The 27,589-nt window shown below is 53.0% G+C and overlaps 1 protein-coding gene and 1 long non-coding RNA gene across 5 annotated transcripts in view; one reads left to right on the top strand and one right to left on the bottom strand.

Annotated features, from left to right (window-relative positions):
- Positions 1-1,094: 1,094 nt before the first annotated feature.
- On the bottom strand, positions 1,095-10,969 carry LOC133081642 (uncharacterized). 2 transcript variants are annotated; one of them, XR_009698887.1, is made up of 3 exons: positions 10,877-10,969; positions 1,560-1,725; positions 1,095-1,391 (listed from the first exon to the last, which is right to left on the bottom strand). It is a non-coding gene; the product is annotated as an uncharacterized LOC133081642 (long non-coding RNA). The 2 variants fall into 2 exon arrangements; XR_009698886.1 differs by lacking the exon at positions 10,877-10,969 and adding an exon at positions 3,054-3,094.
- Positions 10,740-27,589, top strand: part of ELF4 (E74 like ETS transcription factor 4) — a 36,985-nt gene continuing 20,135 nt past the window's right edge. For 2 of the 3 annotated variants that reach the window (XM_061177933.1, XM_061177931.1), the window contains exon 1: positions 11,051-11,263. The gene's annotated coding sequence lies outside the window, so the exon portion shown is untranslated. Of the gene's footprint in view, positions 10,976-11,050; positions 11,264-27,589 lie in introns of those variants that run through there. The other variant, XM_061177932.1, reaches the window with a different exon arrangement.

Genomic DNA, 27,589 nt, shown 5'->3' with positions numbered 1-27,589 from the left:
GGGAATTTCTGGCGGGCACAGACAAATGTACACAGAACCACACGCAGAGACACACAGCTCAGGCCAGTGATGACGTCCCCTGCCTGGCTGGTTCTACAGATGGGTGTGAACTGGGTCAGAGTATAGGGAGGGTCTGAATATTTAAATTCTGGACTGCCAAGCCCTGGTTGGAAGACAGGGATCGTCTCAAAATGAACATTTTGAGAAAGAGAAACGCAGCCCCTGACATCTGGAAGCTGGTCTGGGACTGTCAGCAAGGCCTTGGTGTCACTAAAAACTGGCTTAACATGCCCCACTAGGCCTGGGTGTTCTGTTGAACGTAAACAGGTTCACGGGACATTAGAATCGTACAAGGCCACCCTGATCATGGTGGATGGAGACAAAAGCAAGACTACTCCAGAATCATGTGTGAACACAGGCAAAAATATGAACACTGCCCAAGCCACAGAAATGACCAAATACCGCCCTCCGTCCTGGCTAATCTAAGTGACTGCTGCTTCCTTACCAATTACATAGTGAGCCTCGCTCCAGTCTGCCCTCCTATTGGATATGATTGATTCAGTAAGACACTCCCTGACAGCATCCAATCCAGAGCAAAGTCCGGCTTCCTTAAACCCTCCCCCAAATCACCCAGCCTGGCCTGAATCCTATAATAAGTCCTTCCCAGCACCCTCTTCCTGAGACACCCCATGGTTCCCCAGGGCATGCATCCTCCCTCGCTGCAGTGAGCAATGAACTCAACTTGTTCGACTGCAAGAGTGCCCTGGTGGTCTTTGGCTGGTGGGCATTGACAATTTGGAGACAAAGAGCCAAAATGCCTTCGGGAGGCCCACCTGTGAGTTTTGCCTAGTCTCGTACCTTCTTGAAGACCTTACCTGGTCCCAGTGGAGCCTCCAAGGTCTGTGTCTCAGTTGGAGAAGGCCAGGAGTCGCATCTGGTGCCTGGACAGAGGTGTCTGGCTTCCCAAGCAGGTTCCCGCCTGTGCTCTCTTGGCATTTGCAGCACAACACAGAGATGCTTCTGGAGGAACACCCAACATGGGTGTTGAATTTATGAATACATACATACGTTCGTAAATGGATTTATTGGTCAGCTAGCAAACACACTGCGTAACTTGCTGCATGCCGTGGGCCAATAGGCCCCAGAGATAAGAAGATGAGTGACATACAGTCCCTGCCCTCAGTGGCTTTAGAACCTAGTGGCGGACACAGACGGGTCAACAGGAACCATCAGTGCAACAGAAGTGCTGGGAGTATGATGTGTGAGTTCACATCGGAACTTCGTCACTCCTCAGATGGCTTTACTGTTCTGCTTCCATCTAGTCCAGGCTTTTCTTCCACTGACCAAATCGTGTTTCTTCCTCCATTCTCTGCTTGTAACTTCTCTCATCTCTAGGAGCAGAACATGAATATGTTTTCTTAAATAAATATGTATAATATCCTGAATACGGAGGATGGAGCTGCCAGCCTCCTTGCCCAAAGAGATCACCCCTCTTCCTCTTCACTTTTCCTCAGCCCCTTCATTTTCCCTCCTTCCTCGCCCACTTGTTTTCCTTCTACCTGTGTTTCTTCTTCAGGTTCCAGTAAGTGCTCCCTGCCCGTGTTTCTTCCTCCCGAAGCTGGGGAGCACAGCGGAAAGAGCGCTCTTTGGGATTTGCATCTCAGCTTTGCCACTCACTCCTGGATGACCCAGAGCAGCTAATTTCCTAGGTCTCGGCAGCCTCATCTGTAAAATGAAGAGAACAGACTAGATCATCCCTCCACCCTCAGCTCTAACATCCTGTGTATGGAAAAGTCTCTCAGGTGCTTGCCCAGGACTTTCTTCATCTCTCCATGGACTCAGTTGCCTTTCATCTCTAAGTCTAGAGCAGATGCTAATGGGACCCAAAGCCTTTGGCAAATGTCTCCCCACATTGCCTCTGCTGTCCCTTTGGCTCAACAGATTTTTTGTTTATTTGTTTGTTTTAGTTTGAGGCTTATGATTCTTCTTTGACTCAGCAAGTAACATTTAGACCTAGGCCCCTAGAAATCGCTCCTTGCCAGATTTGCTCTCCATGGAGAGTTTGACAGCCTTAAAACTACGCTCCATGAAAGCCCAGAATTTCCCCAGGAAGGCTTTATGGTGAGACAATGCTCAGCCATGATCCTAGCACATATATTCCTACACAACCATTCAGTGGCTCCCAATCCCCAACAAACACACCCTGCAGAGCTGGCCGGTGAACAGCCACCTTAACCCAGGCAGCTTTCAACTTGATGCTGAGATAATTAGCTCAGAAAACCCCCCTCATACCACATAAGCCCCAAGTCCTGAGACTAGCTTGTACACCCCCTTTGCTCTTAAGTCCATGGCCATTTCCACGTTGGCCATGGTCCTGGCAGAGCCCTGCCCTGAAGTGCAGAGACAAGTGAGCCAGGAAGCTGGCAAGCTTCACCACCAGATTCTTACCGTAGAGACAAAAGGAAACTGCATGCAGGGAAAGAAAGAAAATCCAGCACTGTGATTTGCTAGGTGGAAAAGGATGCTTAAGGATCTCTGTGCCTCCAGAGGGAAAGGGGAGCTTTAGGTGTTTCAGAGCAGGCCTGCAGAGCCCCGCCAGCGTGAAGCCTTCCTTGGCCCAGGCCTGAGGTCCTCGGCCACCTTTATTGAGACTAATATCCCAAGCAGCCTGAGTGAGATTCTGGTCTCCCACTACAGTGGGAGTCCTCAAACTAGTGGCACAGTGCGGGGGGGCAGAGACTGGTGGTGAAAACAGGGAATCCTTGGCCTCAAAGTCACCCACACCTCAACCTGGCCTGGGCCAATACCAAGTTCTAGGAGAAAAGCCACATCGACCTCTCAGGCAATTGATCAGCTTGACTTAATGCAGGGGGTGGAGGGCAGCTCAAAGCTCAGAGCACTCCGCCTTTGTCCCCTTGGTGGCGCCAGCCCTTGTGCTGGCCTCTTCACTAGAACAGGAGGTTCCAAAGAGACCTCAGCTTCCAAGTGAACTCCCCAGCCAGTCCTGAAGCAGCGAGGCTCACTGCGTGAGATGGATAATTGCAAAAGAATACCTTGATGGGAGTTTTGCCCAAAGTTGCAAACGTACACTGCCCTCCCGGGCATCACCTGTTGTTCCCCAGAATAGAGCGGCGTGGATGGGGCGGAGACCGAGCTTGGTGGTCTCCACGAGGACTCTCGCCCTGCCGCCCCTCCTCTCCCAGCTGCCCCACCGAGTCCTTCTCCAGGAGTCCGGACCCGCCTCTTCGCGCCCGACGGGGAGCGAGGAAGGGGGTGGGCGGGCAGGAAAGAAGGGATTGAGGGGAAGTTTCAAGGGGTGTGCCGGGGAGGGGGCAGGATTCTCATGAGTCAGCGGATCGGGCTCAGTGTGACTTCACTGCTTCCCGAGAAGAGGCGCCCGGGGCAAGAGGCCGCTCGGAGTGCAGCCGCTGGAGTGGAAGGTCGGAGCGCTGGGCGGGGCTGCGGGACGGGGTTCGGGGCTGGCCAGGTCGCTCGGGGCCGGGGCGGCGCTAGGAGGCCGCTGGCGAGCGGGGACCGCTCGGGGCAGCGGCGCCGACCTCTCCCCCTCTCCTCCTCCGCCGCAGCCAGTTCCCGCCTCGGCCCGAGACGTGGCGCGCGTTCCGCCTGTAGGTGGCGCTGCTGAGGCGCCGTGGGCGCGCTGCTGGGGGTCTGGGTGGGGAGCTCTGCCCCCGCGGGGAATCCCGGGGGTGCAGGGTGGGCGGCCCATGCAAAGGGATGGCGAGGGGAAGGCACAAGGGGCCGCCACAACCCCCACTGTCCTTCGGGCCCAGCGCTCCCACCCGAGTGGCGGCAGAGTTCGGAGAGCCGACCTGCTACGTTAGCGTCCAGGCGTGGGGCCGCCTGGTGCGCGCTTCTTCAGGGTCCCTCGGGGCACCTACCGGGTCCCGCAGAGCTCGGGGAAGCTCGCCTCCAGCTAAGGGATCGCGGTTTAGGGGCAGCGTTTCCTCTCCAGGGATGGCGCTCTTGACCCGCGGGCAGTAGAATGGAAATTTTGAATCGCTTCTCCAGCGTTAGGGGTGGGTTTCCCTGAGCAGCCACTCTCCAGCCTGGCTCCCTTGAGACCAAGGATGCATCTTTTGCAAAGGGACAGGCTGTGGCCGGCGTTGGGGTGCAGTCTGGGACCAGGGCTCGTGCTAGATGAGGGGTAGGGGCTCAGCTTTGGGCTAGATGTAGGGCGATGGTTAGAGATTCCATGCTTGTCAACTATGTAAAAAAAAAAAAAGCGAAGAGGCCCATCTGGGGCTCAAACTTGCAACCTTGGCCTCGGTTGATAGAGCTTTGTGCCCTACCTCTGTGCAGGCCCTGAGCTCTAGTAGTCATGATGCAGCTGACCTTCCCATGTTGGTTCATGGTTATGTGGTGGCTGGTTAGTTAACATATTGAGAGTATCAGGGCACAAAAATAACCTGTGGCCAGACACCTTTAAGCTGAAAGAAAAAAGTTGTTAGGGGCTCCAGCCTCACCCTTTCCAGAAGCTCCAGTGGCTGGCTCTTTCCATGATACAACTTTACATATAAATATATGGATAGAGTGTGTCTCCCTTATCGGTGCCAAGATATAAAAGCTATGCCCTGTACTAGGGTTCTGGGTGCCTCTTCTCCTCTGTCAATCAGTCCAGCTCCTCTGCTTTCAGGATGTCCAAAACCATCTGAGAAAGTTATCTAAGGATTTTCCATAAAGGAGAGGAAAGGGGGAAAAAAAACCCAAAGGATCCTAAACGTTCCCAGGTTTCACTGTGTGCCAGGAGAAATACCGTCTGTCTCCCGCCCAGACCTCAGAGCCCGGGCCTCCTTCCTACAGGGCGGTGCCCAGCTATTCCTGGAAACCCCCTCCTTTCTACCAACCCCTTCCCCAAAGTGTCTCCTCCCAGAGCACGACCTAGGAAAAGGATCGTATTGTCAGAGTTTGATGTCCCCCGTCCCCTCTTTCTGTCCCCAACCTGACCTGCCGCAGTCCTCAGCCTGCCCCCTCCCTTGATGCCCACATGCTGGCTTCTCCTCCCGGAGCAGGGCCTGAGCTGTGGCCTCTCCCTCCAGCCTGGCCCTGCGCCCCACTAGGTGACTGGGAGAGGATCTGATATACTAATTTGTGTTAATGTGATAATGGGCACTAATGGGGTCACGTGCTAACCACTGCCTCACTGCCTCAACCCCAAGTCGAGGTTGCAGGCTGACTAATCTCCACAGCCGGCTGGGGGGGCGGGGAGTGGGAGGAACCCAAGCCTCGGGACAATCCCAGGGTGCTGGTGCCTTCGAGCTGCTGCCTCGGTTTCAGTTTCATCCTTGGCTGACACTTTCCTCTGACGAGTGGAATTGCTTTGGTTTTCCTCCAACCCCTCTCCCCTCCGCGGCTGCCCCCCCCCTTTAGACTGCTAGCTTCCCTCAGCCAGCCCTTCACTTCGTGAGGGGAGAGATGGGAAGATAATTTGGCAGCGATGAGGAAAAAATGTACACGTAGACACCCTCAGACGCACAGGCTCACATACCACACTGCCTTGCAGACACACACATGCACACGCCCTCCACAAACACACACGCATGCACGAGGGGACTTGACACTCACATCCAAGAGTCGAGCCCGTGTGTGTGTGTGTGTGTGTGTGTGTGTGTATGCACACACTGGCCACGGTTATGCCCTCGCTCACATCTGAGGGACACACACGGAGTCACACATAGGCAGCCTAGGCCCTCCAGAGACCCATCCCACACAGACCCACACACACACTCACACACTGTCACACACACACCAGCAGCGGCAGCCCAGTTGGATGGCTTCCTCAAAAGAGGGCTGGAAAGTTTGTTTGCTGCCAGTGAAGGGGCCTAGACATTCCGTGAAATGACTCATACTGCACCTTTATAGACATTAAATGTTGTATTTTTCTGCATTCGACAACAACAACAACAACAACCGCCACCCTCGCCCCCCCCCCGTCATGGGGGCACGGTAGGGGAAGTGAGGCGTGCCTGCACTCCTCTCGGGCCTCTGTCTAGCGCCCGCCTCAGGCTTGTCCTCGCCTCTATGTGGGATGGGGCAATCCTGAAAGGGCAGAGTCCTTTACCTCCTGGTACAAAGCTCAGCCTGGAACCGCCCCTTGGCAGGAGGTGAAGTGGGTGAAGTCGGGAACCAAGTCCCCCTCACAGCCCCTCCCCATCATCCCACCACATCCCCAGTCCCGAGGACCTGCAGTCAGGCCCAGTGCCCCCACTTGGTGTTCCAAAATGAGCCCTTCGTCTTCTCTCCATCCATTCAAGCGCCCTTCCCCAGCTCTCCTGGGTTTGTCCTTACTGCCCTCTCCCGCACAACTCCAGGAGGCGCCACTCGCCGTATAGAACACGAGCGCCCCATACAATGTGACTGGAGCCCCCTCCTCTCTCCTGAGCCTCTTCTCCATCTGAGGAGGTACCGCCCAGCCCAATGGCTACTTGTGTCCCTGTCCCCCAGCACACTCAAGCGCCAGGGAAATCACTCGCTGCTCTCCTCTGGCAGGGCCTCCATGTGCTGGCATCCCTCTGCACCCCCATCTCGAGCCCTGCCCCCTAGCAGAAGCTCCTTGGGCCAAGGCCTCCCTAGGTCCACTCGTGTTTCCTGCAGCCTTGAGGAGAGGCACCTCTGGAGTGTCATTTGGAATCCCCGCAGGGCTGAGGGGCACAGCGAGGCTGCCCACCACACAAGATGGGTGCTGGGCCAGCAGATGTCGGGGGTTGAGGGGTTAACTCTAGTTCCACTGGACAGTGGCCCAAAAACTCTGGATGCTCTGCTGCTTCTGATAGGTGCCCCAGAGCAGGCGCCTGCTCTCGGCTCTTCTCCAAGGGACTTTTCCAGGCTGAGCCTAGGCCCCAAGATCGGGGCTAGGGACCAGTGGGATTAGAGACTCCAGAGGGCTTGCCCTCATTTACTGAACTCTGCCTGAGCCAATTCTTCCTTATTTTTTGCAAATGAACCACAGGATCGGGTCCCTCCCCCTACACCCACCCTCCAAATCTCCCGCCAGCCCAGAGGCACTGAATCTGTTTCCCAAATACAGTATTAGGCCGGCTCCCCTGGCAGTGCGTGCAGTGGGGACAGCACCTCCCCACAGCCGCTGAGCCCAGGGTGGACACGCAGAGCACTCACTCAGGGCCCGTGGCACCTCCTATATCTGGCTGTCATCTCCCTCCAGGCAGGCCCCTGAGCTGCTGTCTGGCCCCTCCAAAAAGTGAAACCGAGAGCTCCTCTGAAATTTTGTAGGGGCTCTGAGGATGCCAGGTCCTGTCCCAGTAAAGGCCTGGAGGGGAAATGGAAAGCTCTCCATTTTAATGAGAGCAGGGGTGGGTGAGGGGTGGGGACCAAGCGGCTTTCCAAGAGCCCCAGCCAAGGAAGGTGGCTGGCCAGATGAAAGTCATAATCTGGGAAGTTGCTCCCAACTACATTCTCCCACCGGCATGCCTGTGCTTTGGCCTGGGCACCCCACCTCCGTCACCCCCCAGTATGTGCCAGACAGTAGATCAGCTCGTCTCCCGGGAAGGAGCACTCTGGTATAACCTATCCAAAGGAATTCTTCTATCTTGCAGCTACTCAACAATCTTTTTAGAACAAAAACTCCTTATGATGCCCAGCCACAGCCTGGGACTTAGAGATTTCTGTCCATCATTTGCATCTATCTAGGGCCTCGTCATGTCAACCCAACAGAGGCAAATCTGGAGTTACTGAACATATCAACAGAGGAATGATTGCGGGCTGTATAGAAAGGATTAGAGGGGGCATCTCAGCTTTACAGGTGGGAGGATTCCTTTTAAACCATAACTTCTCTCCTGACTTTTGAATATGCTTCTCATTCTGAAAGTCTGATTGATAGGCGACCTTTCTAGCATGTGTCTGTGGTGGAAAGTAAGGGCCATGGCCACAGAGGCTGTGGCACTGTGGTATTTTGTTCTGGCCACAGGTTTGAATAGAATTTGTTGAGGCTAAGGGGTTAAGGGAGGGAGGAAGCAACCAGCCACCTTGTTTCCAGAGAACCTGGGGTGATTTGCAGGAGAACATAGGCTAGCAGGCACCGCTGAAAAGAGGGGACAAAGAGGGGCTGAGAAAGTGGCCAAGGTGGAAAGGCAAGTTGAGTGCAGAAGCGGGGAGGTGGCCCTACACAGGCTCTGGGCAGCCAGGATGCCCCTCCTCTTCCAGGAGGACCCCAGTTCTGAGGCCCGAGAGGACAGAGTTGGGGTTGGAGGGTGGGGGGGAAACAGGGCTGGAAGGAGAGAGGCTGAGAGCTGGATGGCGCAGCCTGGGCATTCACGGGCAACTCGAGAAGGGGAATTCCTGCCAAGTCAGGGAATGAGCCATTGGCAGAGACATCATGCCTGTCGTCAGGAGTGGTGATCTCAGCCGGCTGGCCCCACCTGGCTGGGGCTCACCCAACGGGTAAGTGGAAGAGCGGGGAGCCAGGTGGGGAAGGGCTGGGCAGCAGCAAGGTCATCGGGAAGGGCAGCCTGGCTGACCTGGAGCCGTGGAGTCAGGAAGGTCATTCAGGTGGCCTATGGCTCCCTAAAGGCGAGGGCAGCACCAGGTTTTCATCAGGGGGGTGGGGTTTGCTTTGGCTGCAACTCCCAGATCATGGGGCTGCGGTTAGCTCCGAGTGGCTGCGGAAGGTGGGAACTTACGGGATTCCCACAAGCCATAGGCTCCAGGTCACTGGCAGGCATCAGGGCCTGTCACCATAAGCTGGTGGGCCCGATGCTGTCCTCTCTCCCTGCCCATCCCAAGAGGAAGGCCTCTCCTCTGGCACTTCCATGCCTTGAGGCTTCAACCTTGGTTTAAACCACAGACATTCATAGGAGGCATCCACCATTCGTCCTCAGCAGCTTCCGGCCCTGGCAGACTTTCTCCCGATAGCTGGGTTGAGGAAAAACGAGATGAGACAGAGATGGTGCTGAAGGCAGCTAACGTTTAATGAGGGCTTACTAAGCGCCAGGCACTGCCACAGACACAGGCTATCTCATTCAAGCCTCACCACAGCCTTGGGAGGTAGATTCTTATTATCCTCAATTTAAAAATAAGGACAGTGAGGCTCCAAGAGTTTAAGCGACTTGCCCAAAGACACACAGCCGCTAAATGGTGCAGCTGGAATAGGAACCCAGGTCTGTCTGATGTTAGAGACCACTGAACTCTCAGCAAAATGGGAAAGTGTGTGTGTGTGTGTGTGTGTGTGAAGGTCAAGTAAAGGGGGCTTAGGGATGACTGGGACCTACCACAATTTTGAGAGGGGAGCCTCCCTGGCAAGAGAACAACAGAAAATTGTTGTGTCTCCTGATCCAGAATCCCCTGGGGAAAGTGTGCCCATTTACAAGAGAAAAAAACTGGAAATTTGCTCTCGGCACTTATTTCAGGGACTTAACTTTAGGTGGCCAAGAGGTCTCAAGGTGCCCCGGTGCCCCAGTCCAGCCCCTAGGTCTTCCCCCGGAAACCTGTAATCTGCAGCTGCCTTCGCCACCATCATCCACCACCACTCCTGCTCCCCAGTCCTGTGCCAGGGACTCTCCTTTCCCAAGGCTGGGGAAGCAGACAGATGCTGGTGGCTGAGCAGGTCCCTGAACCTCAGGCCCTTGGTCCACCCCCACCCCCCAGAGAGCCCTCCTCCCCCGGGGCCCTTTCTGCTTTGCTGCTTTCTGCCCGGGAGGTAGATGCCGGGCTGAGGCCTGGCTGGGCCCCTCCTCCAGACCATACAGAGCCATAAGAAGTGAGAATTCCCAGCCAACTCCCTCCTAGAACCTCCTAGCTGTGGGACGGAGGAGGGTGCGGGCTGGTATGGATGCTGGGGCAGGTCAGAGTAGAGGGTAAAGGGGAGGCAGAATGGGAGACTGGGGTTCAAGTAGATGCCTCAAGCAGGGCAGCCTGGCTCTGGACAGAAAGGGGCATGAGCTTTTTCCCAGCACCCCAACTCTGGCTACCTTTGCACCTGCTGCACCAGCCCCTCTCCCCCCAATCCTTCCCCGGATTCATATCCTCCTGGCCTCCCCCACCCGGAGCCCTAAGCTCGACTTCCCTAAGAAATCCCCAAAACTCTCCAGTCGCGCCAAGTGCACGAGCATTTGGCCAGGGATTCCGCGGCATCTGGCGTATCGTTCCCGAATTGTATCCTCTGGGCATCTCCTGGCCTCACCCACCCGCTCGGCCCGCCCTCACGCCAGGTCCTCCACACAGCAGGCGCTCAGTAATAATCTGGAGCGCAGGGCTGGGGCCAAAGGCGTCAAGCGAGTGGAGCGCGCAGGCCAAGGGGGCCGGACATAGCCATCCAGAGTCCCCCGGGAATGGAGCGGCTTTCTCTGCGAGGCATTGTGTAGGGGCTTCCCGGCCGGAGCTGCGGGCCCCGGAACGCGCCAGGTGGGGGCTGGGGCGCTGGGAGCGCGAAGTGGGCTCCGCGGGAGTCCTGCTCTCGCGGTTCCCCGGGGGCGAGCGAGCCGGGAGGGGAAGGAGAGGCCGCGCGGGCCCCTGGCACGGCTCCCCCTGCCGTGCTGGCGACCGCGGCGGGCCGGGGGTGGAGGGGCGCTGTTTCCACCAAGACGCCTCGTCCCTCCCTCGCGCCCTCCCCCACCCCGCCCGCCCGTGGTCCCTCCCGTCGGTCCCTCCCTCCGGCTCTTCCCTCCCTCCCGCCCTGCCTCCTTCGCGCCCGCCCCAGCCGCCGCCTGCGGGGACGTGTGTGTCTCTAGTGCAATTTCCCCTTTCGCTCGGTTGTCTGAGTGCAGGTCTCCGCTGGCTCGCGCCCCCTCCCCGGGCGCCCCCGCCGCCCCCTCCCTCGGCCTGACCCTCCCCGGCGTCCACCCGGCTCCCCCCGCACTCCACCCCACCCCCCGGAGTCGCTTTATCAGGGGCGCCGCCGTCTCACCTGGTATTTGCATCTCGCCCTCCAACTTGCCATTGGCGGCGCGACGTGTGGGAGAGCCCTGCGCCTCGCCCGCCCGGACCAGCCTGCCCCGGCGCCGAGGTGAGTCACGGGCGCGGGGCCGCGGGGGCAGGCGGGCAGGGAGGAGAGGAGGGAGGGAAGGAGGGAGGGGGACGGTGGCCCCGGCGGGCGCGGGGACCGACCGGGCGCCGCGCTCAACTTCCACTTCTCCTTTCGCCGGCGCCGAGGTATCGGCGCCACTCGCCCGGCCCGGCTTCCGAGGGGAGAAAGCGGGCTGGCCGGGCTGGGGACCCGCGTCTCGGCCCTCGGAGCGGGGAGGGGACCGCGGCGATCGACCCCGGCCCCGCTACCGAGCCCCTTCGGCGGCAGGTACGTCGATGGCGCCGGTTTTCGGAGCCTTCGGGGACCTCGGAAAGTTTGCCTGAGGGCGGGATAGGGGACGCCTGGGCCCCGGAGCGTAGGGGCTGGGGGCCCAGGGCAGGGTGGGAGAGCGGCGGCGTGTTGCGTCCCGCCCTTGCCTCGCCCCACCGCGTGTGCGTTGTGGAACCCGGACTACGGATCCTGGGTTAGAAGCTGAGTCGATTTCCCGAGTCGGGGTGGAGGCCGGTTTGCCCTCTCCCCAGGCAGCCCGGGGTCCGTGACTGGGCCTATCGTGACAGCCCGCCCCAAAAGCTCGGTGCCCGAGGGCAGGAGGTTGGGCCTCACTGGCGGGGCTGCTAGATTGATCTGGCGGCCTCTAGGGCTTCTGGGACCAGGCGCCTTAGGGTAACACACACTCACACACTCTCTTTCTCTCCCTCTCTCCACACACACACACACGCACACGCACACGCGCGCGCACACACACACACCTATGAACCTATGACTTGGATAATTGGGTTGCCAAAATAGAGACCTCTGTCGTGAGGGGCCGGAGTTTCCGTGTGAGCCGGCCGCCAGCCTTCCCGCTCCCGCGTTCCCGCTCTCCCGGGCTCTCCCGCCTCTCTGTTCCCTCCTCTGCTGCCGGCACGGGGACTCAGCAGCCGCGCAGCGCGGGGTCCCCTGCCGACAGCGCCTTGCTTTTGGAGACTGCTGAGGCGGCGGCTTTATGGATTCCCGGTCCCTCCGTCGCACCCGAGGTCTGCCGCCCTTCCCTCACTACACGGCCTTCCTGACCAGAGTCACCTCCTGACCCCATTGGCTCCGCGCCTCGGCCAGGTTCTCCCCTGCTGCCCACCCCCCACACGCCAGCCATGGGATTTGATGGCCGTTTGATTCCTGCCCCTCATCCTTCTGCCCCGAGATAGAGGCCTGTCTGGTCCTGCAGCTTCTTCTGGTTAATGTTTGGCGGTTCATTGTGGCTAATCATTTTAATTAGCTCTTAAAGTGGGGAGGATCAGTTAACCTTGAACTTCTCGATTTTGGCCTGGTGGGGCCTCATATGGGAGGAGTGCTGGGGAGGTAGGAGCGGAAGTGAGGTCACCACCCCAGGGCCAGAACCACCACTGCTTGGCCCCAACAGCTGGTGGGCACACCCATCAGGGACTCACCCACTGCGAGCTGACCCCTGGCCTGAGTGCCAGGTTGGAGGGGGGAGGTGAAGGGATCAGATCTAACTCTCTCCTCTGGGGAGACAGGACACTTTGGCACTGAAAATGCTCAGGGTCACGTTTGCACGGCAAGAATGCAAATTTCTCCTCGCAGTTAGTTATGTAGGGTTTTACCGGTTATAAGGCACTTTCTCAACCATTAATTCAGTAGACCCACAGCAGTAACAGATAACGGGGAGCTATCTTGAGTTAACTGCAGGAATTAACTATCCTGGAGGACTTCCTATCCTGGCCAGTGTGGGGAAGAGGCTGCCTTGCAAGTGGTTGTCTCTGGGTTCAAAGCCTGGGAGGTGTGAGTTGCAGGGGTGGGGGTCGTGGAGCAGGCTCCACGTTGCCACCCTCACCCAGCCTCTAGCTGTGAGCCGAAGGAGTGGCTTGTTTGCAACTATGTCTGGCATTCCTCCCACTGCTGCACTGTTTGCTCGGTGGTTGCTCAGGAACTGGCGCCCACCCCTGGACAAACTGGAGGCCTGAAAGCAGCCCTCCCCCTGCCTTGAGCTAAGTGATGGGACAGCAGCTTCTGTCTCCTCTGTCCTATACGGGAATCTAAAAATGAGGGTGCTGTGGTCTGTCATTCAGGGGCCTGATTAATAGGATGTCCAAAATATCCCTAGCCTGCAAAATTCAGGGCCTCCCTGAGAGGCCCAGCCAGACGCAGGCTGAGGGGATTGCTTTCCCAGGGAAAGCCCTGCGCCGAAGTTTGGCCTTGGTCCTTGCGAGCCTCACCCCTCACCCCTCAACTTTTTCATTTTCCCTCCCATCCCTAGAGCCAGACTGTCTGGGTCTATATCCCAGCTCCGTTATTTACTAACTGTGTGATCCCAGTCAATTGTATGCCTCAGTTTCCTCATTTGTCAAATCAGACCCACCTCATAAAGTTTTGCCAAGGATCAAATACGTCAATACACATAAGCTGCTTCTTAGAACAGTGCACGGCACATGGTAAGCGCAAGCGAGCCTTATGGTATTGTCTTACACGGTGCCTAAAACTCAGATTCAACTCAGCGAACATTTGCCGAGAACCAGTCCCCGTACTAGGCATCAGCGAAGGGGCAGTGAGGGAAATACAGAGGTGAAGAAGACACCGCCTGTCTTCTGGGACTGTGTGTACCTTCTGGCATGGGCCAGAGTCAGGGTGGGGAATGTGGGAGGGGGCCAGAGAGGGTGGCTAAGTCACCTATATAAATAACCATAATTCGAAGCCGGGCTCGAATCCCTAATTCAAAGCCAGTGTGGGGAGCCAGGTACCCCAGACTTGGAGGCTTCTCCTTGTCTGGGGACACTGGCTGGGCTCTGGTCAGGACGCCACCCCTGGACAGAGGCCTGCCCTGGGATTTGGGTGAATGAGAGGGAGGGGGAGACCCAATTCCTGTGTGGGCTGCAGGTGGCAAGCATTCAGTGGTGTGATTTGTTGGTTTGCAGGACAGGACGGCGTTACTTAGGGCCACCCCCAGACGCCCCTCTAGCCCCTCTGCCTGCCATGCCCCCAGCACCTCCCGGAGGTCCCCCACCAAGCTTGGAAGGGCCTTGGGCAGCCTTCTCCCCTCAGGCTTGGGCCTGACCCCAACGCAGGCTTGGTTCTCTCTCCAGGATTTCTAAGCTGCAAAGAGGTTTCTGGCTTCACCGCCAATTTATTCCCTTTGTGGTTCTCAGACTGAAAACTAGTTCTGCAGGGGAGAGAGGAAACTCATCCGAGGTACCCAGAATCCCATGGGCACTTTCCTAGGGGTCAGGGGCTTTTCTCATCAACACCAACCTGCCTGCAAATCTCTGGCCGCTGAGTCTTGCGTGGCCTGTAATAGCGGCCGCACCGCTAATGCCCTATAGCTCGGACCCCAGCGCTGGTTGCCAAGGAACTGCTGGTCGGGGTGCTTATGACGGTTCTGACCTCATAGGGGCCGCTGAGTTTCAATTCAACGGACATTTATTAACACCTACTGTGTGCCCAACCTGTGCTAGGTGCTGTAGGGGAGACGAGCGAAGGGGGCGGGGTGGGAGAGATGACTAAGACACTGAGACAATCAGAGGCTAGGACAAGCAGCCAGGCCAGCGGCTGGTCAGGTGCTAATTGTGCTCCTTGGAGCAGGGGCCAGAGGCGGCCGGGGCTCTGAGGTCAGCAGCAGTTGGGGGAGGGAGGGAAGGCTTTGTGAGGGCCTCGGCTCTGAGCTAGACCTTGAAGGGGGCAGGGTGGCGCGGGGGAGATTGGGCTAGGCAGAAAAGGGCGAGAAGACGCCTTTCTCTCTCTTCCCTGGCCACAGGCTGACCTTCAAAGCCTCGATAATTGTTTGGCGAATGCATGTCACATAAAAGACCAGGTCAGCCCGTGTGGGTGGCTCGGTGCAAGCCCCAGTCTCCATCCCGGGAGATGCAAAGTGGATGGCCCAGGTGGGGAGCCCAGCGCCCCCAGGACGGATTGATAAGACACAAAGGTTGGCCAGGCTTTCCCGCCCCACAAGCTGAGGGGATTTCATGTTGATCTCCTGCCTCCTCCGTCCCCTCCACCGCCCATGCACAGGCCCTGGAGGGGACAGAGGGGAAAAAGAGAGGCAGAGGGCACCAAAGGGACAGGAAAACTGCCCCGCCACAGGTGTTCACTGCAGGCACGGGCTGGTTGCGTCCCATCTTTCCCCAGGGTCCTGGGATTGCTCTGGAAGCCCAGAGGTTCAGGTAGAGGATAGAGAGTTTCATTTTCTCAGCCAGCCGAGAACTAAAATGTCCCACATGTTTCTGTCCAGACCCCCTGGGGAAGGGCGAGGACTAGCCATGTATTTGTTCTGCGACTTTTGCATCTCCCATGCCTGGATGTGGAGGGGGACTTGGTCCTTGTTGGATTTAATTGGATAAAAACACCTGGACACACACATACCGCCCCCGCCATGCATCAGTTTTCCTCTCTCACTGCCCTCTTGCCCTGCACCCTCCCCAGCACATTGCAAAACCACAGAGGCACACCAGAGTGCCCTGACTTCTCGGCCTGGGAAATTGTGTCCTAACGTGAGTTTCTTGGCAAAGAGACCCCACCCAGCCTTCTCCCAGGGTGATGACGAGGGTCAGGCAGAGCAGGGAGGGGTGTTTCATGCAGGAGGATCTGCGAGGGAAAGTGCCAGAACATTTCTCAGCCAGACCAACAAGAAGCAAGAGGTTAAACAGCTTGCCCAGATTGAGGAAGCTTTGCCCTAGGTTCCCATCTTCTCGAGGGACCATTTTCTTGTCCCAGTGCTGGCACTTCCCACTTCTCACTCCACCTGCCCTTCCCGAAGCTCCCTTCCTCTTCCAGTCTAACCCAATATTCTTCTCGAGACCGGTATTGTCCGGAGGAGGAAGAGCACAGGCTCTCTGCGTTCATATCCCAGACCTATCACTTACTGGCTGTGTGACTATGGACTAGTCACATAACCACTCTGAGTCTCAGAGCCCACTTCCCAGGGTTTGAGTGAGGATTAAATGAGATAATGCCTGTAAAGCACTCAGCATGGTGCCTGGCACATGGTAACCACCCAGTAAGTGTTAGCTGCTATTATTCTGTGGCTCTTATTATTATTGTTGTTGTTGTTCTTATCATTTCCTCCTCCCACACCCTTGACTTTGCCAGGCTCCAGGGATCAACTGCTTCTCTGGCAGTGCTGGCAGGGCACACGATGCCCATTCATAAAACCAACAGGGAGATTTTCCACATCTTTCTGCTAACTTTTTGTTAACTCTGCTGTCACACAGGATAAGGAAGGGATGTGGAAGAAGATTGTGTGTGTGTGTGTGTGTGTGTGTGTGTGTGTGTTAAAATCTTTCTGAGTGGCAGGCAGTGCTGTAGTGAAGAGTAAAAATCAAGTCTTTAACATTTTTATTAACATTGCCATCTTTATCTCTTCACCACTTCATCTCCAGTTTCGTTCTCTGCAGGAATACGAGTGAGTTCGTTCCTTTGAGAGAAGGCCTCATGTTCCATCCCTGGCAAGTATTTAGCAATCATCAGTTTGTTGTTATTACCCTACTGAGTGTAGAATTCTGGGAGCCGACTGGCCAACCACTGCTCACTTTCTGCCTCTTTTCGCTCATGCCCAGAGGCCTTGGGTTGGGGCTGGGACACTGCCTTTGCCCAGAAGAGTTCCTGGGGGGCTGGGGGCCACTCCCATTCCAAAGGCCTCCCAGAAAGTAACTTGGAGGTTCCATCTGCTAGCAAATGGATTTTGTTTGCTTGAGAAGCCTGTGACCACCCACAAGGGCAGGAGGCCCTGGACCACCCTTGGACCACCCCTGAGCCACTTCACTCAGTCCCTTGGTCCCCACCCGTAGGCCTTGGGGGATGGGATGGGATGGGGGATGGGAGAGTGGGCAATTAGTCTTAACCTCCCCAAATTCCTGATGACCTGATAACAAGGAGGTACTTAAGACATAGATTTAGGAGATAATCTGTCTTTTTCCCATAATGCCCCCAGAGGATAAGAGAGGCTAGTTCAGCTCTGCTGCTTCTGTGAGAATCCATGCACAGAAAACACCTGTCTCATTAGGTGACCACTTTCTTGGCGCCACCCTGATCCTAAAAAAAAAACACAGCAGGCCCAGGCCGCTGCTCTGAAGAATCTAAACCCAATTCTGGAGCTCTAGTAATACACATGCACTTAGCCTCACAGCAGGCGGGAGCTGAAGTGCCAACCAGCCTGTGGCACTTAAGGTTTGTAGATTAGGTGATGGTGGGTTCGAGGAGGGCTTACCTAGAGGAAGATCATTCTTCTCCCTCCTTAACTTAATTGGGGAAGGTCTCCTGGAAGTGAGAGGGCAGATGGCCTTTCAAAAGAGGAAAGAGAGCGCATTGGCTGTGCTCTAGGGGCCTTCCAGGCTCGGTGGGACAATAACATCGGCAGGAGCGTGAGCAAAAGATAAAACAACAAAACACATTCGAATCAGCACACTCAGTAAGTTCCAGGGTTCAGAATTTGTCTCCACTGGTGGCATCAAGGAATGTGTTTTCTAGGAGAGCGTGCGTGTTCTTGCCTCTTTTGTCTTCACTGCTCTCATATAGTGATACTATTGCATAGTTAAATTACGCAGTAATATTACTTGCTGAAATTACATAGTAAATGCTGCTGTTGTTACTTTACCCAATCTGGGGACCTTTTTCTTTCTTTTTAACAGTTTTATTGAGGCAACGTTGACATACAATAAACTGCACATATTTAAAGTGTACAATTTGATAATATTTGACATATGTATATACTCGCGAAACTAGTCACGCCCGAAAGTTTCCTTGTGCCCCTTGGCGATCCCTCCTTCTCATCCTGAGCAACCACTTATCTGCTTTCTGTGACTATCAGTTAGTATTCATTTTTTAATTGAAATATACAAATCTTCTTTGACTTATGATGAGGTTACATCCTGATAAACCCATCGGAAGTTGAAACCATCTTAAGTTGAAAATACATCAATTACACCTAACCTACTGAGCACCATAGCTTAGCCTGGCCTACCTTAAACATGCTCAGAACACTTACATTAGCATACAGTTGGGCAAAACCATCTAACAAACACAAAGCCTATTTTATGATACAGTGTTGAATATCTCATGTAATTTATTGAATAATGTACTGAAAGTGAAAAACAGAATGGTTGTCTGCGTACAGAATGGTTGTAAGTCTATCGGTTGTTTACCCTCGTGATTGCGTGGCTGACTGGGCGATGTGGTGGCTGCCACTGCCCAGCATCACATATCGCTAGCCCGGGAAAAGATCAAAGTTCAAAATTTGAGGTACAGTTTCTACTGAATGTGTATCGTTTTCGCACCGTCGTAAAGTTGAAAAATCATAAGTTGAACCATCATTAAGTTGGGGACCGTCTGTATTTGACATATAACATTGTGTAAAGTTAAGGTGTACACCATGGTAATTTGATGTGTTTATATATTGTAATGTGGTTGCCATTGTAGTGATAATTAGCACCTCTATCATGTTGCATAATTATCCTTTCTATTTAGTGATTGGAATAATTAAGTTCTAGTCTCTTAGCAAGTTTGATGGTTGTTAATACAATATTGCTGTCTACATTCCCTACACTGTGCATTAGAGTTCTAGGGCTTATTCACTACTCATTGTAATAGTTTGCATTTTCTAGAGTTTTATATACGTGGAATCATATAGGATGTACTCTCTCCTTGTATGGCTTCTTTCATTCAGCATATTTATTTTAAGATCCATCCATGTTGTTTTCTATATCAGTATTTCATTCCTTTTTATTGCTAAGTAGAATTCCGTTGAATGGATATACCATATATTGTTGATCTATTCATCACTTGGTGGACATTTGGTGGTTTTGATTTTTTCTACTTTTTGGCTGTTACAAAAAAAGCTGCAGTGAGCATCTTTGTACAAATCTTTCTATAGCTATATGTGTCTTTTTCTATTGGTCAAATACCTAGGAGTGGAATGGCTGGATCATTCAGTAGTTGTAGGTTCAACTTTTTAAGAAACTATCAATCTGTTTTCCAAAGTCATTGTACCATTTTACATTCCCACCAGCTGTGTATTAGAGTTTCAGTTGCTCCACATCCTTGTCAACACTTGGTGTGGGTAGTCTTAAAATTTTAGCCATTCTAATAGGTGTGCAGTGGTATCTCACTGTAGTTTTAATTTGTATTGCCCTAATGACTGATGAGTTGAACATCCTTTCATGTACTTATTTGTCACTCATACATCTACTTTGGTGAGGTGTCTGTTCAAATCTTTGGCCCATTTTTAAATTGACTTGTTTGTTTTCTTGTAGTTGAGTTTTGAGAATTCTTTATATATTCTAGATATAAGACCTTTATCAGATACATGCTTTGCAAAGATTTTGTCTGAGTATGTGCCTTGTCTTTTCATTCTCTTCATAGTATCTATTTTTTTGGGGGGGGGGTTTAAATTTTTTATTGAAGACAAAATATAGCCACATAAAATCCTTGCCATTTAGTGATTAGAATGAGCTAGAAGAATTCTTTTTAAGTTATTGTTTTATTAATGTAGACATGCCTTCAGAGTCATAGTGTCTTTTTTTTTTCAGAATATTACTACTACATTTATTTATTTGTTTGTTTGTTTGTTTGTTTTTGGCTGCATTGGGTGTTCGTTGCTGCGTGCTTTCTCTAGTCGCAATGAGCGGGGGCTACTCTCCGTTGCGGTGCACGGGCTTCTCATTGTGGTAGCTTCTCTTGTTGCGGAGCATGGGCTCTAGGCGCACAGGCTTCAGTAGTTGTGGCACGTGGGCTCAGTAGTTGTGGCACATGGGCTCTAGAGCACAGGCTCAGTAGTTGTGGCGCACGGGCTTAGTTGCTCCGCGGCATGTGGGATCTTCCCAGACCAGGGCTCAAACCCGTGTCCCCTGCATTGGCAGGTGGATTCTTAACCACTGCGCCACCAGGGAAGTCCCATAGTGTCTTTTGAAGAGCAGAAGTTTTCAATTTTGTTGAAGTCTAACCAATCGGTTTTTACTTTTATGGATCATGCTTTTGGTGTTGTATCTTAGAATGCTTCACCTAGCCTCAGGTCACAGATATTTTGTCTTATGGTTTCTTTTAGAAGTTTTGTAGTTTCAGGTTTTACATTTTGGTCTTCGATCAATTTCGAGTTAATTTTTCTCTATGACGAGTGGTACAAATCCAAATTCATTTTTTTCTTTTTACATATGGATATCCAGTTATTCCAGCACCACTTGTTGAAAAAGTTATCGTTAGTCTGTTACAGTTGTCCTTATATATAGGTTTATTTCTGGACTCTATATTCTGCTCTGTTGATTGATCTATTTGTTTATCTTTATGCTAATGCCAATTGTTTTGATTACTGCAGCTTTATAATCATTCTTAAAATCAGGTAGTATTAGCCCTCCAACTTTGTTCTTTATCAAAGTTGTTCTTGCCTATTTTAAGTCGTTTGCAATTCCATGTAAATTTTAGAATCAGATTGCCAGTATCATTTTTTAATTGACATATAGTTGATTTACAATATCATAAGTTTCAGGTGTACAACACAGTGATTCACAATTTTTAAAGGTTGTACTCTATTTAGAGTTATTATAAAATGTTGGCTATATTCCCTGTGCTGTACAATATATCCTTATGGCTTATTTATAATATCATCTTTTTTTAATACTTGAATTTATTCTATTTACGTTAACTGTTATAGCAGATATGTTTGGCTGTGCTTTTGTGATCTTATTTTATAATCATGGATGACCCTAATGTTACTGTCATTTTAGAAGATGCTTAATCTCTTCATTGATATTCTTTTTTTTTTAAATTTATTTATTTTATTTATTTTTGGCCGTGTTGGGTCTTCGTTGCTGCTCAGGGGCTTTCTCTAGTTGTGGCGAGCGGGGGCTACTCTTCACTGCAGTATGCAGGCTTCTCATTGCAGTGGCTTCTCTTGTTGTGGAGCACAGGCTCTAGGCGCATGGGCTCAGTAGTTGTGGTGCATGGGCTCTAGAGCGCAGGCTCAGTAGTTGTGGCCCATGGGCTTAGCTGCTCCGCGGCATGTGGGATCTTCCCGGACCAAGGGTTGAACCCCTGTTCCCTGCATTGGCAGACGGATTCTTAACCACTGTGCCACCAGGGAAGTCCGATATTCTTTTTTTTTAACTCATTCTTTTTTTAAAATATTTATTTATTTATTTATTTATTTATTTTTGGCCGTGTCGGGTCTTAGTTGCAGCATGCGGGATCTTCGCTGTGGCACGCTGGCTTCCCTCTAGCTGTGGCTCACGGGCTCCAGAGCGCGTGGGCTCCGTAGTTTGTGGCACACCGGCTCTCTAGTTGAGGCACGCGGGCTCAATAGTTTCGGCAAGTGGGCTTAGTTGCCCTGCGACATGTGGGATCTTAGTTCCCTGACCAGGAATCAAACCCATGTCCCCTGCATTGGAAGGCGGATTCTTAACCACTGGACCACCAGGGAAGTCCCTCATTGATATTCTTCAGTAAAGAGTTTCTTAACTTTACTATGCGTTTGCAAAATAGAACTATTTATTATTTGCCCTTCGTTTATAACCTATTTTTGGTGCAGGGTTCCATGATTATCTGCTCCATACATCATTTTCTAGATGACAGTCATAGCCCTTTTCAACCTTGTCTATCTAGCCAACAAAAGACCTCTTTAAAAAAAAAAAAAGTTATCCTCACACCGCATTCTCTTGAACCACTTTAGCTCTTAGAACTGATCCAGCATCATGAAGTCTTTCCCAAGGGTCCAGTGATCCGACCAGCACCCAATATTCACCAGGTAGAAACACTGTGGTTTTGTACGAAGAGAGAATGCTCTGATGATGACCTGATTGATCATCAACCGCCTTCTTGATGCCGTTTGGAATAAATGACTCTAGCTGGTATGTGTTTCCCTTAGTAGAGGCCTGGAGCAAGAGAAGACGAGTAATGTTTGAGCCTGGAGACCTTTGCCCCCTAATTCTATCCCTATCCCCACCCCTAGACTGTAGCCCTCAGATCTATCAGGATTCGGGGTCTCTTTTCTAGAGATCTCACTTGGGCTGAGAATTTACATGGACTTAGTTCATGAATGCCCAGACCTGTGTTAGAGTCAGGAGAAGATTAAATAGACCTTGATCCCATGGATTTTACCACCTGTTGGGGAAATAAGACATACACATGAAATAAAGAGCAATTCAAGATTGCATGGGATTAAGAGATCTTGTGGTCAAATTTAAGGGCTATGGGAGTTTAGAAGGGGGCTCCATTGGTGTGGACTCTCGTTATCAGGGCACAACCAGCTCCGTGGATCTGGGGGACTTGGTTGGGACCTTGCTGGATGGGCACTATTTGATTAACCAAAACAGAGCAGCAAGGGCCTGGCAGGCCTGAGAAACTCCGTGAATGAGCCTGGAATGTTCCCTCAGGGGACCATGAGGAGACCACTGGGCTTGAAGCCCAGGCTTGAGTTGGGAAATCATGGGAAACAAGGCTGAGTAGGTAGGGTGGGGTCAGACTGTGAAAGACCTTTGGAAAGCAAGCAGATGAGTTTGGACTGTAAAGCTCTGCCGAGTACGGCTGGTGTGGCCGCAGCCATAGATGTACATGTGTGCCCTGGAGTAGGAGCAGGCGCCAGCTCAGAGGCTAGGGGAGGAGCTAGGCAGAGGCAGGGCCATGACTGGAACTCACTCTTCCTCATGCCCAGTCAAGTGGGCTTTCTGCTGCACCAGGCCTGGTTAGCTTTTCAAAGACTTTCATATCCCCTCTATACAGTTTCCCAACAGAGACCACAGGCATGGGGAGTAGATGGGGAAGGCCGGCTCGCTCCAGGGCTAATGGTGTCAGCAAGAAACACTCCCTGGCTCACTGGCACCCCTATTAACCCCGGAGCCACTCCTTAGGTTAAAGCAGGGTAGCTCCGGATGGCCTTTTAAAATGAAAATGTGCTGAGGAGAAAGGTGACACATTAACCCAGTATCACCCATTAACACATTAACACTAAATGGTTTATGATTTTTCTGAGTGGTGGGAAGTTATTCCTGGGGAGGTGGGGTGGCCTGCAGAGCCCTGACTGCTACTAGGGTCAGTAAGCTTGTGAGAAGCTCTGAGTAGCATGAAATCTCTGGTGGAGGGGGGCGGGGGAAGCCCAAGGCTGTGAGAGCCATGTGACATGGCATGCCTGTGGTTACATAGCCCATTAATGGCAAAATTGCCTGAGCAGAGTTTTTCCAAACTTTCCCACCCAAGCGCCCCAAACTACTGAATTGTATCTTAGAGACCTAGAAAGACACAGCTGCATAAAATTTCTTTGAAGTGTGGCATTTTATCTGTAGTGTGAATGCCGCAATTTACTGCCTGAGCATATTTTAATTGATTTCTCAGTGAACAAAATGGAAGCCCCTGGAAGAGGAGCAGTTTCGGACTGTGGCTTTGATCCCTGCTCTGGGGACTGGTCAGCTTTAGCAAGCAAGCCCTGTCCCTGTGGGACCCGCCTAGCAACAGGTCAGGACGTGAACTTTCAAGGTTTTAGCCCAAAGTGCTGGAAGGGAAATCCATCACCTCCTGCATGTTTATTTGCCCACTGTCCCCATTCCTGTCCCCTTCCTTAGTTCAAACTCATTTGATGGAAAAATCTAAGCTGTTGTGCTCTGAGGGGAAGTCATCGGACTTGTTCAGTGGTTGGCTCTGGCCTCATCCTAGCCTTTGGGTGGGTGACCAGGTCCCAAGGTGAGATGGAGACAGCGTGGGACCCAGGAAGCTCTGGGGTCTGGGCTCTGAAGGCTGTGCCCACGGATTCCCCAGCCTTCCCTACTCCACCACACTCAGTCTGCAGCCCCTCATTCTGCCCCACCTGTAGCGTGAAGCATTTACAGTACTCTGCAGTTAAAAAAAAAAAACAACCAACTGTCTATACACTCAGAGCCTTCCAGCCTACTGCTGCGCCCCCAGCCCCCCCGCTCACCTCTTGGTGGCTGAGAACAGAAGAGCCGTCGAGGCTCTCCAGGCCAAAGTTAGCCTCCTCAGCAACCTGAGCGCCTCATTTCTGTCCCCAGAGCCTGCAGGTAGAGACAATGACAATGTAGAAAGAGGGCATACCCTCCCCCAGCTTGGACAAGGTGGACGACGCGCTATGAATATTCAGCTCTCACTCCGGCAGGCAGCAAGCCCTCATCCACACCCCCTGCCTGCCGGGGGTGTAGGGGTGCCTGCCTGGAGTGACGAAACCACAGCAGGTAGGGCCCTGGGCAGGCTGGCTGCGCCGGGCGGGGCAGGGCAGCCGACTGGGTGAGGCCCAGATTCCCCAGGCTGATAAGGCAGCCTGTAAACACCCAGCAAGGGGAGGGGGCAGAGGGCAGGCAACCAGATGGCAGGAGAAGGGGGAAACCGGAGCCCAGGCCTAGCTGCAGGAAGTGGGGCTTGATGTGGAAACATCCTGTCCAGTGGGGACTAGACTGGTGGCCATCAGCAATCATTCCCTCCACCACGGAGGCAAGCTCAGCACGCGGTGGGGCTGCCTAGGGGCCAGGCCAAGAACCTGGTTCCTGACATCTCCAAAGGACATGATCAACGGGTCTCTATTATGGGTTATTCTACCACCTAGCACTGCTGGTGGGCAGGGACGGTGGGGGGGGGGAGCGAAATCAGGACCAGCTACCCCCCCATAGAGAAACTCAGCAGTGGAATCCTCTGAGAGCATCTGACTCTCACGGGAAAGTCCTGGTCGTCACTCTGCGTGAGGAGCGTCGGTTGGAACACCTAATCGTGTCCAGGCCCCCTGCAGCACTCCAAGAAGAACCCCATATCCGACATGCCAGTCTCTTCCATCCTGCAGGGCTTTATAATTAGAACTGCAGATGGTCAGAGCTGGTGGAGCCTTTTGCAAAGGATCACCAGACTCATCCACTTCACTTAACAGATGGGGCCACTGGGTCTCAGAGATGGGCAGGGACTTGGCCACGCTCATGGAGACCTAAGTTGAAGCCCCAGCTCTAGAACATTTTCTACTCCTGCCCTGTTGCTCTAGATCCAGCCGCCAACCCTCATGCATAGGGCTGCCTTGCACACTCGCTGAACCTCAGCAGTTATGCTTGTTCAGGGTTATGGGGAGGCTGATGGGAGGAGGGAGCTTCAGAATCAGAAATCCGAAGACCTGGAGTCTGGCCTGAGCTGTTCTATGAACTTTCGTGTGGCCTTGAGTGAGCCCTCTCTGGGCCACTTTTTTTTTTTTTTAATAACAGCTTTATTAGATATAATTCAATACCATACAATTCACCCAATTAAAGTATACAATTCAATGCCTTTTTGTATACTCACAGAGTTGTATGTACTTCACCACAACCCATTTTAGAATATTTTTATCGCCCCATAAAGAAACTCTATACCCATTAGCAGTCACTCCCCGTTTTCCCCCAACCTCCGAGCCTCAATTTTGAAGAGACACTTGCTATGGGAGTGTTTTGAGGGGAAAAAACCCCAGCAATGTTGTTTAGGCAGATGGGCTAACCCAGCTTACCGGGAACTTAGATACAAATAGACCCTACCACAGAGAAGAATGGGGTGGGCCCAGCGATAGGCCCCTGGCCACAGACCTGGCACCTACGAGGTGTTCAGGGCTGACTTTCCATAAATATTTGAAAAAACATGTGAACCAACACCCTGAGATAAGAACCCAGACTTAAATTATGTGTAAGCCGAGAGCAAGTGTATATTTATGGGGCAGGGACCATGCCTAAGCCACTCCAGGTCTGGAGCCAGCAACACTCTGGAAACAGTAGTCTCCTGAGGTACAGGAGTAGAGTCAGCCTCCTTCATCGACAGAGCCGGAAGCCTTGTACCCCACAATACCTTTCCTCCGCAGCTGGCCACAGGGGCTCAACTCGTCACCATTTTGGTGCATCTGTGCCCAGAAAGTTAGGTTTCACCTATCAGATGGAGCTTGGAGGCGTCTGGGACACAGGCTTGGGAAGCTTTTGTTGAAGGACATCATAGGGGCTCCAAGCCTTCAACGTTGGGCGTTGCGAGCAAGCTCTGAGCTAGGAATCTGAGCAGATGGTCGCCAGCATGGAGCAGTGGGAAAAAGCACAGACTTTGAGGTCACACAGGCCTGGGTTTGAGTTCTGCCTCCATTCTTGACAGGCAGTGTGACCTTGGTCCTGTTACCTAATCTTTTCTAAGCCTCACTTCTCCTGTTTGTAAAATGGAACTATTAAAACAGGATTATTACCAAAAGAGATGTAACTGAAAACAAAGTTCAAAGAGCGTACTAGTTGGAAATAAACCTGGGTTCAAACCCGGGCTCTGCCACTGACGAGCTACTTTGTTTGGGATGCTGTAAGAATGAAAGGAGATAGCCCTACGGCAAGTGACTGGCGCGACACCAGCCCCGCGGCTTGTACCCAATAAATGTAAATCCGTGCCATCTTCCCTATGCTCCGCCCTGTCACCCTGTAATGTTTACTGTTCGGTCCCCTTCCCCAGAAGCAGAGGGAACAGCCTGGCGTGATATCAGAGGGCACAAAAGAAAATCTTGCCCACTTTAAACGAGTACCCACGCCACTCTGCCCCTCCTGCAACAGGCCCACGGCTGAGGCCACAGTGGCTACACCCGCCATCCCGGGTCCAGCACTAGCTCAGATTGGTGCCAACCCCGCAAGCGCTTGCCCTGAGCTGGCACCGGTCTCAAGTGCTTCCACCCGCTCCGCCCAGTCAGGTGTGCTTTCCAAACACGTGCCACCAGCTTTGAGTTGGGCTTGTAACCAAACCCTGGCCCTGGGTTTGCACTGCAGATGTAGGGAGGGGCTGGCAGGAGCCCAGGTGCACATCCAGATGTTGTCTGTGAGGCTTCCTTGGCATCCTCCATACCAGCTGTGAAGCAGTATTTACTCCAACTTGCGGGGTGGAGCGGGCACTCCCCTCAGGGGCGATGGGGCTCTATCGCAGGGGCACTGGGTCTTTTTGGCTCTGGAGGCATGGAGGGAGAGGGGAGAGGGCGAAGCCGGACTGTTCTCTTGACAGGAGGCCTGGCTGGTCAGGGCTCTTGGCCAAAAGCACAAGAAGATGACCTCTCAGAGCCGGGAGAGGTATCAAGACCATCTTCCCATCCATTTTCGTTGGCCCATTCAGAACCATCATTTCGAGGGGTCCCCTTACCCTTAGCTTCGCTCACTGCTACTTGAACCTCATGGAACAATATTACCACAGGGGGCCAAGGTGGTTGTGTCTATCCACTATTAGGCCCCCATCCCAGGCACCAAGGCTTCTGGAACCATCGTCATGTACTTCTAACCTGTCTTCAGGGGGACTGACAACTGGGCAGAGGTGCAGAGCCTCAGGCTGCTACTGCGCCTCTGACCCATTGCCTTGGGAGGGCCTGGCAGAGCTGGTCACCTGCCCGGATCCCTCACGGGCACACAGCCCCACTGCTAGGAGCCCCACCTTGCAAAGGCAACTGGGAGGTATTTACAAGTAGAAGTCACCACACCAAATCAGCAGCGGCTGTGGAACGTGACAGCTTCCTGTTCCATCACCCAGAAAATGCCACTACCCTTGACCCGCATGTAATAGAATACTTTGCTCTCCATTGTTGCCTCTGTCCATCGGCGCTACGGACAAAATCATGCAAAGTTTTGACGTGCCATTGATTTCAGTGTCACCTGCTGCTCCGAATTAACC

This window comes from Eubalaena glacialis, chromosome X (assembly GCF_028564815.1).
Source record: "Eubalaena glacialis isolate mEubGla1 chromosome X, mEubGla1.1.hap2.+ XY, whole genome shotgun sequence".
In the NCBI taxonomy this organism is placed as follows: domain Eukaryota; kingdom Metazoa; phylum Chordata; class Mammalia; order Artiodactyla; family Balaenidae; genus Eubalaena; species Eubalaena glacialis.
This window is presented reverse-complemented; position numbering and strand designations above follow the sequence as displayed.